This window comes from Pelobates fuscus, chromosome 6 (assembly GCF_036172605.1).
Source record: "Pelobates fuscus isolate aPelFus1 chromosome 6, aPelFus1.pri, whole genome shotgun sequence".
NCBI classification, from domain to species: domain Eukaryota; kingdom Metazoa; phylum Chordata; class Amphibia; order Anura; family Pelobatidae; genus Pelobates; species Pelobates fuscus.
Genome location: NC_086322.1, coordinates 89,342,594 through 89,352,214, shown reverse-complemented (window position 1 = coordinate 89,352,214; position 9,621 = coordinate 89,342,594). Strand labels below are relative to the sequence as shown.

Below are 9,621 nucleotides of genomic sequence, written 5' to 3'. Positions count from 1 at the left end.
GTAAGGGAAAACTAAAGAAATACCTAGAAAACCTGTCAATACTAGTGTCTTAAGAGACTAATATTGAACATTAGTTTTGCCTGCTATAGTGGTTATGGTGTCAGTAAAGGCACTTCCATACAAATTTGTCAAAACGTTATAGAACATGGACAACTTGCCGAAGCACTAAACCTGACCAAGCCAATTAACAATACCCTTTATTGGATGAGCCAAGTTCAGAAAAGAAAACTGGCTTATCCTGCAGGCATCTGGGGGGACCAAAGGAAGTAATCAGGAAGTTTTAAAACCGTTTGAGAGATTACTCTAGGATAGCACGATAACCACTACTGCTGTACCAGTTGTGTTTTGAGTGTTCATCTAACAAAGCAGGCGTTGCAATTTAAACTGCCAGTTGCAGAACAGTAGGGGAAAGAATAACTTTCTGTATTATACTCAACTGCACCATTGAGTCAGCTCCAGCTTCCTGTAAAAGAAAAAAAACATTTAGCTCACATTTGCATCTTAGAACAGTTTCAATAGAGACATTTGAAGACAACTTCCCTAGTCTGCCAAAAGTGAGATTTAATTTGCTTATTTATCCTCATTCCTTAACCCCTTAAGGACAACTTCTGGAATAAAAGGGAATCATGACAGAATATTTCCGTTGTGTGTCCTTAAGGTAGACGCTCAGTCCCATTGAGAGACTACTCCCTTGATGTTCAACTGTTCAAAAAACTATTAAACAAAGTTAAGATGTCTGGACTCTGGGCACAATAAACACTAGTGACATTAACTGGTTTTGGAGGACCTTCAAAATTGTAGAACTTCAGATCTACATTCATCAGAAAGCTGTTAATCAGTCTGAGAAGCACTGGATTCAGCGATTCTCTGAAAATGCCAGACCATGGCAACAGCCATGCAGGTGTTACAGGTACCCAGAGATTCTCTATGCATTGGACAAAGGTCAGAAACCAATTACAGGTGACAGTTACTGACTAAGCACTGTTAAAGGCAAGCTTAAACAATGTAAAACCAAGTTGGTATAATCAGATTAAAATAAATTTGTATCCATCTCCTTCAAATTTTGTTGCTTCTCATGTTCCAAATATTTTAGAGACAAACAAGTTAAAGGAACACTACATAGCCTCAGGAAAAATATTCCTGACAATATAGTGCTGGGGGCCAGAGACCTAAAGGGCCACTCCATGTGCTTTACTAGCCTTTTCTCCCACAATGAAATCTCTGCAGCAGGCCTCACCTCCGTGGGTGAACATTTTAAAAATTCCAGCCAAACAAATGCTCATAAGAAAACATTGAAAGGTTATTGTGCATGCGTGGCAACACTGCATTGCAATAGTCAGCATCTACATACTCTGAGTGGAGGAGCACAATGCCAGTCAGTACTGCACACATTGTAACACTGACACAGGAAGCACATCTAGTGGCCATCTGAGTGAATGCCACTAGATGTGTAAATAGCCAGCAATGTAAACACTGCCATGTCTCTGAAAAGGCAGTGTTTATACTGCAAATGCTGCAGGGACATGCTAGAGACACCAGAAGCACTACATTAAGCTGTAGTGGTTCTGGTGACCAAGGCATCCATTTAAGTTACTCGTTTGCTGCACAACTCAAGTTAAGTGATAGGTTTAAATACACTTCCAAATAAAGTATAGCTCCAGACAGGATTCAAAGCACGAAACATAAACCCATACTTTGAGTTTTATGGAGCATTTAGTATACCCCCCTATATTGGTCACTTTAAAAATAGAAAGTCTTAAAGTGAGCAAAGCAGAAGGGAAAGGATATATCAAAGACATCAACTTCTATTCCCAAATTTTCAATCATGTTTTAAAAAAAAATAAAAAAAAAATGTTATACTGGTATGCACAGTGCAAAACCATAGAGCATTGAATACCTTTATTACTTGCAGAGCAGCTCCAATCACTGCAGTCAGCTTTTTTGTTTTTACAGTCCATCCTATAGCAAAAGAAAGCAAAATAAGTATTTAATTCAGATGTAGGGTTCAAAATCATGCCCATATAAGCATTTCCACTGTAAATGCACACAGGTTATTTTGACACACTGCATACAAAGAGACATTAACTGAGATATATAAATATCTATAAATAAATAAAAACACCCACCCACATCATGCCCCCTACACTGCATTGCAATCAAAAAAGATATAGATATCAGACCAGTATTTACATAATAAACCATTACAGGAGACACTGGGCCTGGTGTAGCTCACGACAGGATACAGAGATAAGGAGGGGGCGCCTCTTCCCTGTGTTTGAGAGAGTACATGATCTTCCCCCCTGTGTTATCCACTGTGGAGCATGGAGGGGCTTCCAGTGGGCGTTGAAGGGGTTTATATAGAACGGACTATTATTCAGACAACAAACGTGCTTAGTGAGAGCGCGTAATGCTGCAACCATCACTCACCCAGCCGCAGGAGGAAAGAGAACACAGGCCGCCGCCAGGGACCTTATAAAGGGTACGTGATACCGCGAGAGTTGGCCGCGTTCACGTGACCGATTCTGAACGTAGCGCTGACAGAGGGCTTCTGTGAATGGCTGAGGTTTCTGTGAGGGCGGGGATTTTTAACTTCCGGTTCTCTGATCGAGCACGCCTACTACACTGCGCTGCACGACGGGAGTTGTAGTCCAAAGCTGATAATTAAACTAATGCTGTCTGAGTTCCTCTTGCCCTGTTTGGCGTGTTGTGTCTCCGGATGGGGATTCATTGATTGAATTTGTATTTTTTTTTTTTTGCGCGCGTTTAAAAGGAAATTGTAGGGTAAACGAGCCAATATAATCTAGTAGTTCATTATAAACACCATGCATTAAAATAATGTAACAATATGGCTCTGATAAAAGCTGCACACTACATCGTGTTATTAGGAGTTCTGGGCTTTCGTAACAATGTGTATGATGTTTTCTTGTGCTTTGACTGCAAGGTGGCTACAACCTCTCTACCATACCTTACAAACAAGGGGGAGGGGGGGAGGCCTGTCCACCCTATCCCAGTATAGGTGCCACTAGCGATTCCTTTTGGGTTGAGGGGGCATCGCTAGTGGTACCTATACTGGGATGATATGGGTAGAGCCATGATTGGGCATTGCCAGTGATGCCTTTACTGGCATGGGTTGGGGCAGAGCAGTGAGGGGGCATCGCTAGTGACGCCTTTACTGGGATAGGGTGGACAGAGCCATGAGGGTCATCTCCAGTGATGCCTTTACTGGAATGGTGTGGGCAGATCCAAAAGGGGGCATTGTCAGTGATGTCTATACTGGCATGGGATTAGCAGAGCAATGAAGGGGCTTCGCTAGTGACATCTATACTGGGATGGGGTGGGCTGAGCCATGAGGGGGCATCGCCAGTGAAGCCTATATAGGGATGGGGTGAGCAGAGGGGTATCGCCAGACGCCAGTGATGCCTATACTGGCATGGGATTAGCAGAGCAATGTATGGGGCATCGCTAGTGACACCTATGCTGGGAGGGGGTGGGCAGAACCATGAGAGGGCATTTCCAGTGACCTGTAATGGGCACTAACATGGGACAGAACCCCAAAACCGTGACTGACCGCCAAAAGCAGGACTGTTGGGAGGCCTGCTGTACACCCACACACTGTCTCTATAGCCTGGGTTTGTCACCTTTCTTGTAAAAAAAAAATACCGGAAATGCTAATTTGCATAATTAGGGATTATTCTAGCTTTAGCGAAGGAACAATCTAAATTTTATTAACGACAGGAGGCGAATATTTGCTTAATCTTTCTTTACTGAACCTCCCAGCAGCAAAGAAACAGTTAACAATGATGTAAAAAATTCAACCAGAGTGTACAACAATGTCATATAGTGTCCTCAAGCTCCTCCCAACTCCTCTTTCTTTCTGTAGCCGAAATTGGCATTGATCAACCATGTAAACGGTGTAACTTGACAAACAGTAGACGAAGATGAGGGTCCTGTACTGGGTAAACCAATAACTGATGAGCTGTAAGCTCCTTATCATAACGACCGTAGAAAGTCTTCACACTAGAAAAAAACATGGACACAGTCAAACCCGCCCTGGAACACTCCCACAGCATGCCATAACACTCCCACAACACGACTGTGCATAATGAACATAAAGCATAAAAATACCCAAAAACATAGCAAAGACCGAAAATAACCCCAAACATAATATATCCCCAAATAGCTCCTCTTCCCAGCTATGATCCCTGCAAATAGCGGCACATCAGATGTACAGAGCCCGAGAAATCGTCGTACAAAGTCTGGGCTTGAGGCTTTGTACATATCCTCAAATAGTTCCACAGAATCACTTGGTTTAGGCCGGTATTGCTCCTATGTTTAGTATCCTTCCGTAGGGCTTCTGATATTCGAGCGTTTGACTACCACGCTGTAGTTTTCACACCTGAGGGGGTTAGATTAAATATCACCAGACGTACGAAGACAAATTCTTCTTCAGTCTTTTACCATTACTTTTCAAGCAGACCGTCCCTTTGCGTGGCGCGTTGTGTTCGACATTGTACTGATACCACAGCAATGCTGCGTTCTCCTTTGGGACCCCTTCTGGTTTCTTATGTCAGACCGCACAAACCGGTCTCCTCTCCCACAATTGCACAGTGGAAAAGATGCTTTACTATGGACTGTTTGAATGCGCACGCGGCACTTGCCGCACATGCGCATTCCGCTCCACTTGGGAGCTGACGTCGGCGGGGGAGGAGAGGTCACCAGCGCCGAGGGAGCCTGGCGCTGGATTAAGATAAACTGCTGAAGGGGTTTCAACCCCTTCAGCCCAGCGGGAGGGGGACCCTGAGGGTGGGAGCACCCTTAGGGCACTATAGTGTCAGGAAAACGGGTTTGCTTTTTCTGACACTATAGCAGGGCTCGAGTCCTGCAGGAACGCGTGGGAACGGCGTTCCTGCACTTTTTTCACAGGAGGAACGCCGTTCCCCCTGCAGGCACTCAGGGGGCGGCAAGAAATGCCGCCCCCAAATGCCCTGTGATTCCCCTGTCATGGGGGGGCCTCCTGATGTACCCCCTCTCCCCCCCGGCGGGCGGCTCTCTCCCTCTGTCACACGCGGCGAGGGAGCTGTGTGCTATATGCTCTCTCTCGCCGCGTGCCGTTTTCTGATGCAGGGAGCCGGAATATGACGTCATATTCCGGCTCCCTGCATCAGCAGACAACCCACGCGGCGAGAGGGAGCAGAGAGAGCACAGCTCGTGTGACAGAGGGAGAGAGCCGCCCGCCGGGGGGGGGGGGGAGAGGGGGTACATCAGGAGGCCCCCCCATGACAGGTTTCCTAAAAGGTAGGGAGGCTGGGTGGGCAATGTTAATTTTAATATTAACAATTTGTTTATATGTATGTCTGTTAGTGTATGTGTATGTCTGTTAGTGTATATGTGTGTATGTCTGTTAGTGTATGTGTGTGTATGTCTGTTAGAGTGTGTGTGTGTATGTCTGTTAGAGTGTGTGTGTGTATGTCTGTTAGAGTGTGTGTTTGTCTGTTAGAGTGTGTGTGTGTATGTCTGTTATTGTGTGTATGTCTGTTAGTGTGTATGTGTGTCTGTTAGTGTGTGTGTATGTCTGTTAGTGTGTATGTGTGTCTGTTAGTGTATGTATGTGTGTGTGTATGTCTGTTAGTCTATGTATGTGTGTGTGTATTTCTGTTAGTTTATATCTGTTAGTGTATGTGTGTGTTTGTGTCAGTGTGTGTGTATGAGTATATTTACGTCTGTTAGCGTATGTATGTGTGTGTATGAGTGTATGTGCTTCTGTTAGTGTATGCACGTGTGTGTGTGTGCGTATGAGTGTATGTGCTTTTGTTAGTGTATGCACGTGTGTGTGTGCTTCTGTTAGTGTATGTTTGCGTGTATGTGCTTCTCTTAGTGTATATTTGTAAGTGTCTGTCAAATCAGTGAGAGTCTGTCATTTAGTGTGTGTGTGACTATTAGTGTGTGTCTGTCAGTGTGTTTGTGTGTATCTCTCTGTCAATGAATGAGTGTGTGTCAGTGAATGTGTGTGTGTCAAATCAGTGACGTCTGTGTGTTTGTCATTGAGTGTGTGTGTTACTGTCAGTCTGTATCTACCAGTGTGGGTGTCTGTCAGACAGTGTGCTTAAAGGGACACTATAGGCACCTAGACAACTTCAGCTCATTGAAGTGGTCTGGGTGCAGTGTCCCAGTCCCCTTTAACCTGCAAGTGTAATTATTGCGGTTTCTCAGAAACTGCAATAATTACCTTGAGGGGTAACTCCACCTCTAGTGGCTGTCTACCAGACAGCCACTAGATGGACTTTCGGGTGGTTAGGTGACCAAAAGTCGCCTAACTGATGCTGGACGTCCCCACCCTGTGCATGAGGACATCCAGCATCTGCTAATTACCATAGGGTTTTAACCCCTTCAGTGTCGAGTGGGGGAGGGGAGGACATGAGGGAGGGGGGCACCATAGGGAATTATAGTGCCAGGAAAACAGCTTTGTTTTCCTGGCACTATAGTATTTCTTTAAAAGGAGCAGGAAAAGGTGTAGTCTAAAGAGGAAGGGGTGGGTTCTTTTTTTTTTTTTTTATAATCATCTTTATTTAAGAATTTTATTTTTGTACAGTCAGACAATACATTACATAGGGATCTTTATCCATATCAACACCATTTGTATATTATGTTTTTAATTTACATCATGTTCAAATCACAAATTTGTTGTCTTATTGTAATATAAATATCAGTAGATAGGCATCTAAGATCATCGTGTGACTATATTACTAAAAAATAAATACATTTTGCACACACATTCAATCATACTTTCAGACTGAGGGATAGATCCAACCCGATTAGTTATCATCAATCATAGGAGAGCGAGAAAAGAAAGCATATAATTTGACCTTATTGTTATTGCAAAATGGGCAGGGATTTATTAGACGGTAAGGCTATATTATATAGGGTGAACATCATAAGTCTTGAATTATTTTCCATTACGATGCATAACTATCTCTAATCCTTCCCTTAAGTAAAGAGAAAAGAGAAAAAAAAAAAAAGAAGAGATAATTATAATCCTATGTAATATAACTTCTTATTAATGGGAAACTGGTGATCGTTAAGACTATGCCAATATTTCTGCGCAATTAAGGGGGAAATAAGGAGTAAGTGGTGGTAACTGAAGCCCACAGTTCGCATACATCCTAGGATTAGGTCAAAAGGATACAATACAAATACTCATATTTTCGTATTATGGATAAGCAATAGTGGGAAGCAGTTCTTTTTCAAGAGGAAGGGGTGGGTTCTTAATCAGAAAGCGGTGTGCCCTTGACAGGAAGGGGTGGTAAATTTAGATTAGGGGGGTGCTCAGGTATAGTCATGCCTAGGGCAGCACAAAATTAAAATACACCACTGTGTGAGTGTCTGAGTATGTGTGTGCGTCTGTGAGTGTCTGAGTGTGTGTCTGTGAGTGTATGTGTGTGCACGCGTTTATATATGCATACGAGTGTTTTGGTTTTTTTTTTTGGGGGGGGGGAGTTCCCACACTTTTTTCTCCAGGACTTGACCCCTGCACTATAGTGATCCTTTAAATAGCCATAATATCTTCAACCCAGTGCTAGATCAGCCTCCTCAGATCAGTTGCTCTGTTGACAGTTTTACACACAGCTATTTTACACCAAAAGGGAGAAGTATACATTTAACTGAGAAAATCTGACCATGAAGCTACTGTGTGATCAGGGCCGGTGCTAGGATTTTTGACTACACAGGCGAAGATGCATTTTGAAGTCCCACCTCACGCCTCCCCCCCTAAAATAAACAATGCATCTTCACCTCTGTGTCTCGTAGCCCCCTTTTGAATTTCTTACCCCCATTAGTGTTGCATATCCAACCTCTTCAATGTCTTACCCCTTTGGCCCCTTTGTGCCCTTTAGTGTGTCTCCTACAACCCCTCTTATGTATTTCTTACTTCCCCGCCAGCCCCTTTCTGTCTCTTTCTTCCCCCCAGCCCCTATCTATCTCTCTTTTTCTCCCACATAGACATGGATACAGGCAAAAATACATACATGCACAAATACACAAACATACAGACACACAACCATACAAGCACACAGACATAATTATTCAGGCACACAGTCACAAAGATATACAGACACACAGTCATAAAAGGCATACAATCAAACAAACACAGTCATACAATCTACACATACAGGTACATTGTCGTGCAAACACAGACATACATTCATACAGACACAGGCACACACAGAAATACAGACACATACATAAAGAAACAGAGAGGCATATAGAGACATAGTTACACAATGATACAGACAGACATACACACACACACTGACAGACAGACATATACACACACACTGAGACATATACACACACACACTGACAGACAGATATACACACACACTGACAGACATATACACACACACACACACTGACTGACAGACACATACACACACACACTGACAGACAGACATATACACACACACTGACAGACAGACATATACACACAAACACTGACAGACATACACACACACTGACAGACAGACACACATACACACTGACAGACAGGCACACACACACTGACAGACAGACACACACACACACACACTGACAGACAGACAGACACACACACTGACAGACAGACATACAGACACACACACTGACAGACAGACAGACACACACACTGACAGACAGACAGACACACACACTGACAGACAGACATACAGACACACACACTGACAGACAGACAGACACACACACTGACAGACATACACACACACTGACAGAAATACACACACACACTGACAGACAGACACATACACACACAAACACTGACAGACACACACACACACACTGACAGACAGACACACATACACACTGACAGACAGGCACACACACACACACTGACAGACAGACACACACACACTGACAGACACACAGACAGACAGACAGACACACTGACAGACAGACAGACACACACACTGACAGACACACACACTGACAGACAGACACACACACTGACAGAAATACACACACACTGACAGACATACACACACACTGACAGAAATACACACACACTGACAGACAGAAATACACACACACTGACAGACAGAAATACACACACACTGACAGACAGACATACACACACACACTGACAGACAGACATACATACACTGACAGACAGGTTCAGGAGGGTGACTTACCTGGGATCCAAAGTGCTGCCTGAGGTAGTTGGGAGTTGGACGAGCTGGTCCTGCCCAGCCCCCCTCCTCTCTGCCTCCTCTCTGCTCTCTTCTTGGGAGGACTTCCTCCCATGCTGACGTGAGGGGGCCGGCGGTAGCTCCGCCCCTGCTGGGCGCCAGCCGCGCTGTGTGCTACAGAGGGAGCAGGGATATGACGTGTTCATATCCCCGCCCCCTCCACACAGTCCGCGGCTGCAGGTTGGCGCTCGGCCACGCTACAAGAAGTGACCGGCAGGAGAGGGGAGCTGTGCACTTTCCTCCTGCCGGTCACCCGGACTTTTTGCGCCTTATGGACGCGCCGGCCCTGTGTGTGATAAACCTCAACATGCCAAGCACCATAACAGCTGAAGCATATTGTACTGTTAAGGTGCAAGGAGTCTGTAGGTGCTATCCATCCAGTTTTTAA

The 9,621-nt window shown here is 44.5% G+C and overlaps 1 long non-coding RNA gene and 1 other non-coding gene across 2 annotated transcripts; both read right to left on the bottom strand.

The window, feature by feature from the left end:
- Positions 1-245: 245 nt before the first annotated feature.
- Positions 246-2,486, bottom strand: LOC134615454 (uncharacterized). Its single transcript, XR_010091294.1, has 3 exons — positions 2,428-2,486; positions 1,898-1,959; positions 246-463 (listed from the first exon to the last, which is right to left on the bottom strand). It is a non-coding gene; the product is annotated as an uncharacterized LOC134615454 (long non-coding RNA).
- Positions 1,648-1,769, bottom strand: LOC134566269 (small nucleolar RNA SNORA26). Its single transcript, XR_010084018.1, has one exon. It is a non-coding gene; the product is annotated as a small nucleolar RNA SNORA26 (small nucleolar RNA).
- Positions 2,487-9,621: the final 7,135 nt, after the last annotated feature.